Consider the following 10,143-nt stretch of genomic DNA (forward strand, 5'->3'; position numbering starts at 1 on the left):
TCATTTCCCTTTATTTCCAAGTTCATACAGAAAGCCAAGGTGAACAAGGCCAGGACCATTCTCATAGTCCCATTTCAGTTCAGCAAGTTTTTTTCCCTGTGCCTTAGTCGTATCTTCTAGAAAGCCTGTCAGTTTGTGGTTCTTTAGAAACCTGTAAATTCTCCTTTTTCCAGTTCACCTGGATCTTAATGCCCTCAACTTAACTGCTCATTTTTTGTAATTCCAATGATGATCAAGGTACAACTTTAATTGACAGGATCATCCATATCCTTCTGTCTGCCTAGAAACTCAGTACTAGGAAAAAGTATCAAAGTAAGTGGATGCATTTTTAGTATGGGAGTTAGAGATGAAGTCGGACCATTTTCATTTTTTGCAATAGTTGATCATCTGATACTAATGCTTGATATAAGCCTCAGATACTATTCTACAAAGGTGCATATGTTGGTCATTTCCAGTTTCCACCAAGGGTTCCAGAATTCATCATTGCCTTCCCTTAAGATATGTATTATCTTCCAGAGAAGAACCTTTCTTATCAGACCTCTGTTATGAGAGCTTGTCTTCTGGGACCTACATTTTGTATTAGCACAGCTCGTGCTTCCTCCCTATGAACCAGCCTCTACGGCAGAGCTAAAACTTCTGGCATGGAAAGCTCTTTTTATTAGCAATTACCTCAGCAAACATAAATCCTGAACTTCAGATTTTTGTATAAAATCTCCACAACTGGTATTCTGTAAAGACATTGTAGTCCTGTGAGTAAACATGTCATTAGTGCCAAAAACAAATAAGAAGGTCAACCTTAACAAGTCTTTAAATCTTCCAGTATTTTTCCAACTTATTCCAATAAAGGAGAATACATACTGCAATGAATGGGAGTGTACACACGGCTTTATTTATATTGTGACAGGGTAAAAACTCAGAAAAGATTCACAGCTGTTCACATATTGCACTGCTAATAAAAGGGGCAAAAATGTATGCAAAACCTCTTTGTATTGGTGATTACCTGAGTGTATTAAATATTGATATTATAACCATGGCAAACAGCTAACAGTGCAACCTAGGGCCCCTTATATAAGGGCCATAGCTGCATTATAAGTCTTTAAGAATGCTTCTGTAGCCATGCATGTTTACACTGCTTCTCTGAAGAGCTTCACAAGACATTATAAACCAGATGTGTCTCTTGTTCCAGGTTGTTTTTATTGGGCCAGACTTACTGTGGAAGTCCTTTCATATTGCCACCTAAAAGGGTATGCTGGGTATTCTGACCTACTAATGAGGAAGATGAACCAGACCATGGCAAGTTCAAAAGTTATGTTGTACTTATCATAACAACAGATCTGCGTGGTTGTGGTTCATCTTACATTCCTGCCCACTTTCCTTTGACCTGACAGATGGGGATTCTGTGTAGGTGTTAGGTATGAAAATAAATAGGTTTCTGTTCAGGTCCCACTTATGCACATCCAACTATATCTTGACATCTAAGGGCATTGCGAGTAAAGGGGAGGAGCTGAAACCTAGGAAAGCTTAGAGCAATGCCAAGGAAACTAAGAGCTAGCACATCAGTACTGTTGGTGAGCCAGAAGAATCTCAACCACAAGTAACTACTGTTAGGGAAAGTACATAGCATTTGACTACACACATTTTTGATTAACTTAATTGATTAATATTTCAACATAATTACTTTGTGTAGGATATTTTACCCAGTCTATGTTTGGGTAGTTAAAAATCTGACATAATAGTCGCATTTTCGTTGATATTTATTTACATCCTGGAGTTTAGTCAAGGGAGCCTCATACTCTGTAGGGGTGTTAGGTTCCTGTAAAAATATATTCAGCACCACTAATGGTTATTATTCTTTGAGCAAAGTCTAGTCCTTAGTTATTTACTTGGCTTATTGTTTTATTCTTTTATAAATGTTGAGACACAGTCGAGATATACCATTGCATTTGCAACACTAAAATGAGTTAGATGCCAGAATGTATGATATGCATCAAAACAGCTTTCATTAATGATAAAATATCTACATCCTTGACATGGAAAAAGCTTCTAAATTGCCCAATTAATTTTGAGATTTCTGATATTTAGCAAAGTTACCTTCACCTCTATTTTTTTATCCTGTGTAATGCTTTCCTACTTGGATTTTGAAGGCATTTAAAATAGGAACTATAGAGATGAAAACTTTCCTTTTTTGTATTTCCTAGAAAGAGAGAGGTGAAATCTGTGATTTGCAAAATACCATGGATGTAACTTTGGATCTGATGTTAATCTCATTGGTTCTGTCCTTGGAACTGAGTCGGCCATTAATAACAAGCTCGTGCCAGCCAAAAAACTCTTGAGCTAAGTTTACCCATAGTGTCCCTCTCTCTATCACTTCTGATCTTGTTTGCCACGTACACTACAAGACGTGTCAGGCCAGCTCTCAAGCTAAGTCGTTTAAAAATGTTATACTTCTAAAATTTTTTTCTTGGTTACTTGTAAAATTTATTTTTCTCTGTTAGTCGTTTAGAGTTTGCTTACCTTTTGAAGTATTTTCTTCTTTTCTTTACCAAGTTTGTGGTATTCTTCATACCATTGCTGGCACAGACCTTCCTTTACCTCTGAGGTAATTCCCAATACCATTGCTGGTATCTCCCCTCTCTTCTCTCTCTCCCCTTTCTTCCTTTTTTTACCCGTTGAGTATTTATTATCTTATCATTGCTGGTAAACAAAAAAAAAAACAACTCCTTTCTTTCTTCATAGTGTGTAATTTGCTGTTTGTGTCATATATACTGTTGTCAGAGAGGTGCTTACTCTAATTTTGAAGATGGCTGACAAAGGAACAATGGGCTTCAAGCACTGTTTATTGTCTCGGGGTACAGCATTTGAAAGTTGAACCTCCATGTGACACATGTAAGGGCTTTAGCGCCCATACTTTGTCTGAAAGAAAAAAATAAATTGATTCTCAAGGGTCTTCTAAAAACTCCTTTCTCGGAGGCTATTTCTGAGATGGAGAGCTCAACCCCTCCTAAAGAGGAACACAAGAAAAGAAGCCATTCTGTTCCTTCATCTCCACACCTTAGTGACTCTAAATCGGTTAAATCTTCTGAACCAAAAGCAAAACTACCTAAATCGACATCAGAAATCTCAGCACTGGGGCCTGAAACCCCTTCTACAGTGCCATCCTCGATACCAGGACCTCAACCATCAACTACAGTGCCATCCTCTGCACCAGTGCCTCAACCTTCAACTATGGTACCGTCCTCGGCACCAATGCTGCAAGCTCCCCCTACAGTACCTCTTGTGAGTATGGAACCATACAAAACTTTATCTTCCATGGTACAAACTACAGCTACAGTACAGATCCCCCTTTTGGCACCAAAAATAGTTTTCCCAACTCCAGTCACTGCCCACCCCCATCCCCCCAATACATCTTGCTGGCTCTCTGACCACGGTGCCGAAATATGAGATATTGCCTCGGACCCGATACTCCCTGTCGGCAGATCCCTTTTTTTGGACAGCAGTGCAGTCCCTTTTAAGAACGCCCTGATTCTCCATTTGGGATGTCAACCCACTCCTTCAGGAGCCTTTCGGATTTTTAGGTAGTGAGACTAGTGGATCAGCTATTGTCAGTCAGAGGATTTTCAACTCTTTCCAAATCTTCCCTCCCACCTGGAGCTGAGGAATTTTCTCCACAGACTCCGACATATATTCTTCTTTCGACCTCCTTGAAGGTATTGGAACCCTCGGCACTGACACCTATCCCAGTACTGCCTTCTTTGGTTTCATTGGTAGACCTTACCATGGCTCCGGAGCTTACCCTATGGACATCGACTCACTCAGAGCAGAGCCATCCTTGGGATCGTGACTGGGCTGTTGGCACCATGACCTCTAGTACGACACCTATTTTTTTCTATGGCGCCATCTACTATGGTTCTGGTTGTCTTGGCGGCACCAAGTCCTCTTGTGGCTCCTTCCCTGGGGGTGGGCTCATCGGAGCAGGGTGTAACCCTGGTCCTGAGGTTGTCTTTCTTGGTTCTGAGCTCCCACTCATCTTCAGGTGGGCCTGCTTTCCATGTAATGGAGAGGGCACTTGCCTCTGCAGGCTCACAGCTTGTTCCTTCAGCACCAGAGACTCATATATTTCTGTCCTCTGAACCACAGCTGACACAGTCCACTACTCTAGGACATCGAGCACAGGAATCTCAAGATACCCTTCCACAAGGTACCCACTCTTCAGAGTCTTCTTCAGATCCCCCTGCTGAGGAGGTACCACATAAGAGATCATGTAAGAGGAAGCACGTGGATTCCCCCAAGGAATCCCTACAATGAAGGGGAAGGGTCCCCACGGTTGCCTCCTGAGGATGTCTAATTTTAAAGCAGTGGGGAGACTGGACACCCACCAATCCTTCCTCTGAGGAGTCTGTATTCTTGCACGCTTTCCATGCTGTACCCTCTACTTCTTGGGTGACCCCACCTGCAGATGACCTGGTGCAGCTCATCGTGCAGCTTGCTTGGAGGAATCCTGACACTGTTGAACTTATCCCCCGGAGACCAGACAAAATTCTTTCTCCACTGGAGGGCAGTCCACATTGGTCCAAAGGCCTACCAGTAGATGCTGTGGTGGTGGCGGCAGCCACTAAGAAAGAGCTTGCTGAGGAGAACTATACTCTCCATCCCTAGAACAGGGAGTCTCAGGCGAATGACAGGTTAGGGAAGTGGGTGTTTTCTTCATCGACCTTTGCCATCTGGTCCTTGAATTACTTGGCCCACTTTACCTGGCTCCAAAGAGACATAATTTCGAAACTCTCGGAAACCGTAGGAGGAGCAGTTTCTGACAAGGTACATGACAAAGTTGCCACACAGCTTGCCACCTTGGAACCTATATCTAACTTGTCCATGCAGTTAATCTCTCATACTACTGAAGGGGTGGCTAGAGCAGCGGGTGCAGGCATTGTCATGAGATGTCACACTTGGATGCGCCTATGTGATTTTGTGGACTCTTTTAAGTCTTCTTTTCTCAACGCCCCAGTGGAAGCGTCCTCTTTTTTTGGCCCAAAAGTGAACGACACATTGGCTAGGTGTGAAAAGAATGACAAGACCCTGTATGCCATGGGTGTACATTTTTCCACTCCCCAACAATCTTACTCTAGGAATCAGAGGAGTGAAAAGATGTGGTACAAGAAGCCCCAGGGTCCTTTCCATGACATACGTGGTGAGTTTACCCCCCCAGGGCAGAGGGTGAAACTTTTCTGGAAGACACCCCCACAAAGGCAGAGGGCATCCAAGTAATCAGGGATCCAGAGATTCTTTCTCTGGACAACCCTATCATTACTCCTGAAGAGCGGTCTGATTGCTTACCTCTGGAAGCAGTCGGGGAACAGTTTTTGCTGCACCAATTTGCCTGGCAAATAACCACAGATTTTTTGGGTGCAGAAGATAATTACCAGAGGTTATCACATACCTTTCAATTTTTAACCAAGGCTGCTAAGGCATATTTCCAACATTTCCCTTAGTCAGAGGGAAGCAGCAGCTCAAGAAATACAAAAGCTGCTCCAAAAAAGAGTCATCAAAGCAGTCCCACCAGACCACACAGGATCCGAATTTTACTCAAGGTTCTTTTTAGTGCCAAAAAAGACAGGGGACTGGAGGCCAATCTTGGACATCAGCATACTAAATAAATTTGTCAAACAAAATTCCAGATGGTCATGGTTCAGTCTCTACTACCTTTTCTAGAAAAAGATGATTGGATGTACTCAATAGATCTTTGGGATGCGTATTAGTACATAAAAATGGACAAACGTTTCAGAAGATTCCTCTGCTTCTGGCTGTGAGCCAATCACTACCAGTTCTGCACGCAGTCGTTTGGTCTCTCTACGGCCCCCAGAATGTTCACCAAATGCATAGCAGAGGTAACAGCAAGGATTCTGGGTGTTTCTGTATTTAGCCGATTGGCTCCTTACCACCCCCACCAAGTGTCTTCTGGTTACAGCCTTACATTACACTCTACAGCTAGCAACATCCTTAGGGATCTCAGTAAATGAGGAGAATTGGAAGTTGACTCCTTTGCAAGCCCTGGAATTCATAGGGGCAACTTTCAACACTCATGCCTAGTCTTCCTCCCACTGCACAGACTAGAAAGACTAAGATCTCAACTCCGGGTGATACTCTCTCAGGACAAAGTTCCATCTTGGGCAGTTCTTCAGCTATTAGGATCTATGGCAGCATCGATTATGATAGTTCCCCTGGCAAGACTACACATGAGGCTTCTTCAGTGGCTTTTACTAACACAGTGGTCTCTCCCTTTTTAATTTCTCCAAATCTTTTTGGTTTGTAATATCATGATGGGAATAGACCCCATTCCTAAGTCAAAGTACAATTAAAGTTCATGAAATTAATATTGTGTCAAACTTTGATATCAGCCAACAGTGCTCTTCGCAGCACCCACAGTGTGCCTAGTAATGACTCCTTCTGTAATTCGTACGGTGTTATGTGAATTGGTAGCATATCTAAATATGATGGTAGACTCTTTTTTATAAGACCTGTTGCTCCTACTACAACTGGAATTATCTGGGTATCCTTCTTCCACATTGCTCTCGTTTCTGCTTGCAGATCCTGATATTTTATAACCTTGTATCTCTCTGTACACAGGACACTGTAGGCACTGGGTGTGGTGATTTCAATGATCAATGCTGCTCTTGTCTTCTTTTGTTGAACTACTAAATCCACTTTTCTAGCATCTGTCTTTTGAATTGTTGGTAATGGATGATCCCATTTGATGTAGACTTCATCATTTTCTATGCTGCTTTGTGGCTCATGTTTCCAGTGCTCCTTAGCCATTTCAAAGCCATAATGTTTGCACAATCCTCAGTGCAACAGTCTCGCCACATTATTGTGCCTTTCAGTGTACAGGCCCTCTGCCATTAGTATGTCACAACCAGCAATGAGGTGTGTGACTGTTTCCAGTTCAGTTTTACAAAACCTACATTTATCTGTTTCTCCCACATGTTCAATGGACTTTGTAAACCAGCATGTACATAGACCACTGTCTTGGGCTGCCAATATTAACCTTTCATCTCTTGGTTTGAATTCACCTCTCCTTAACCATTCCTGTATTCGTTCCTGATCAACATGAGGTTCTTCCAGAAGTTTTCTATACTTGCCACTATATTTACAATCTGTCCACATTTCTTGCCTTTTCATCTGGTCATTCACCTTATATTCTTTCTTTTGTTTTTTGGCACTTTCAGTTGCTGTCTGATTTTTATCTACTTCTGATTTGATTTCCAATCCTGCTTGACGGTGATATACTTCTGCTAGATTAAGCATAGAAGTCATCTTAGATTTATTCTCCTCATGTTTCAAAACTTTATCTACATTTGGGTCTCGTGAGGTCAGTAGATATGTGTGAAGTTCCACGATTGCAGATGTGTATATGTAATCAATTTCAAAGAGGCCCATCTCTCCTTCGGAATGGGGAATATATAATCTTGGTATGCACTGAATTTTATAGATCATCTGGTGAGCATGAACCATCCTTCTTGTTTTAATATCTAATCTATCCAACACATTTTGGGCTAATCAATCACTCCAAAACTGTAAGTTAGGACAGGCAGAGCAAATTGGTTTATAGCTTGGATTTTATTCCTGGACATCAGCACTGTTTTCAGGATTAGTTTAAGTTTTCTAAAGTGCTCCTTACTAAATTTTATATGCATTTGTTCATGTTTTATTGCCGATCCTTCATCAATTCCTAAGTATTTATACACTCCCTCTTGCTCATATTCTTTTATATCACATTCTTGTCCCAAACTGATGTTTTCCTGGTGCTACAGTTTTCCTGCTTTAAATGTTGCTTTTGCACATTTATCAAAGCCAAATGACATTCTAATATCATCTGAAAAAGTTTTAACAACCTGCAGCTGTGGTTTCAGTTCCTCGTCTGATGAGATATACAGTTTTAAATCATCGACAAAGACAAGACGAGAATTCTTTAGACTTTGTTTTCTAGGAGCCACATTATAGCCATGGTCTAAGCTGTTAAGTAGACAGCTTAATGGCAATGCCGAATAGTAATGGTGACAGAGAGTCACCCTGGAATATCCCCCTTTGAATTTTTATCCCTGGGATAGTAATTTGTCCTTTATCATGATTTAATTGCAAAGTAGTCTGCCATTATTTCATGGTCACTGTAACGTAGTTGATTAGTGTAGGATGTATCTTATACATTTTTAAGTACTCTTTTATCCATGAATGTGGGATACTATCAAATGCTTTTTTGTAGTCAATCCATGCCATACTTAGATTCTTCCCCTTTTTACAGTTCTCCACTATGACTTTATTTAACATCAGATGATCTTTTGTTCCATATGACTTTCTTTTATTGCCCTTTTTTCCTACTGCCATAATTGAATTTTCTTCTAAATGACTATAAACTCTGCCGGCATCAATTCCTGTTTATAGTTTATACGTCGTCGGTAGGCAAGTTACTGTTCTCTAATTTTTGGGGTAGCTTCAGGTTCATTCTTAAGCAGGAGCATTGTTTTACCTGTTGTTAGCCAGGTCTGTGTCTGTTCAGAATGCGCATATAAATAGTTCTTACTCATGGCTAAGTCTTTGTGCAAGGATGTTAATACTTTTAAGCATAAGTTAGGTACTGCATCTGGGCCTGATGTTTTCCAATTAGAGGCTTTTCTTAACTTTGTTTCAATCTCTTTGGCTATTACTTCATCCCATTTCATCTCTTGTACCTTTAAACTTCTTATTCTTTCTTTTACTTCTTTTATCCATTTAGCATCTTTGTTGTGTTCCACAGGATCTTCATAGATACCCTCCAAAATGCATCTATTTCTTCTTTTTTTGGCAGTATTTCAATTCTTTTTACCTTGTTTCCCAATTCTCTATAAAACTTTTTTGGGTCATCACTAAATTGCTTATTTTTGTACTTTTCCTTTATATGTATCTGTGTATCTTGTAAGTTTTTGCACCTGTGCTGAAATTTTTAGTTTGTTATTTACGGTAGTGCATGATAGAGCCTGCTCTGTTCTAATACTGCGCACTGCTTTTATCACATCTATCTTTCTTAGTATTTTTGTTCATCTATTCCCTCTTCTATAGTTTTCTAACAGTGACACTTCTTGTCTTAATTGCTTTATATTTTTCTCTGTTCGATACTTCCATGATGGTATTCAATTTCTCCCCTTCCATTGCCTTACTATCCTGTGCTTTTGTGGTAGAACTTTAGCAATTATTAATTTAGCTGCACAGTAACATACCTGTTACTTCTGTTATATTGCATGGATCTCTGTGGACAGTCCTAATTACTGTGTTCATTTGTTTTATCAGACTTCTGACTTTTGGGGTTTCATTGACCTTCTGCAGTCTATTTCTTTTATTGATTTTAATATATCTATCTTTGTCCATTAAATCAAGCAACTTTTCCCTTAGTTCATTTTCTTCCAAACTAAGGGGACATCCTTTGTTTTCCACTTCCTGCAGGCATTCTATAGAAAGTTCTATAGCATCTTCCTGTGGCATTTTATCTTCAATTTCATCATGTGTCATCTGTTGCTTTGTCATATGGGAACTCACTGGCCTATCACTCCTCAACGTTGACTGCATCAGAGTTTCCGCAGTCTCCTGTCCCTTCCCTTGCTGTTTAGCTTTAATTGAAAGTTTATACTGGTTTCCTGTGGAAGGCTCCAAAATATCTTGATATGGCACCTGACCAATTGCTTCCTTTTCCACTGGTTTCCCCTTAATTCAGATATCCATTACTCTATCCTGTTGTGGTGCTTTCTGCATTAGATTTTCTACACTGAATCCTTCACTTTGCAGGTGCTCCATAACCTCCCCTTTGACTCATCCTTTGTCCTTTCAGATCCACATAATAAATCAATGCAAACAGGACTTAATTTGGTGGTTGAAGCCAGAGAAAGATCTATGGAGCCGTCCTTTCTCCCCCTCCCAGCCCAAGGCCTTAGTGACCATGGATGTTTCCCTGATGGGGTGTGGGGGCACTTCCAGGGAAAGACAGTCCAAGGCACTTGGTCACCCATGGAGGCCAACCTGCATATCACTGTTTTAGAACTGAGGGTAGTGCTTCTAGCGTTGCAAGCATTCCAATCTGCCCTCCTGTCAGGGACAATTACTATCTAGCCAGACAACATA

Source organism: Protopterus annectens, chromosome 9.part0 (genome assembly GCF_019279795.1).
Source record: "Protopterus annectens isolate FY-2018-M chromosome 9.part0, PAN1.0, whole genome shotgun sequence".
Taxonomy (NCBI): Eukaryota; Metazoa; Chordata; order Ceratodontiformes; family Protopteridae; genus Protopterus; species Protopterus annectens.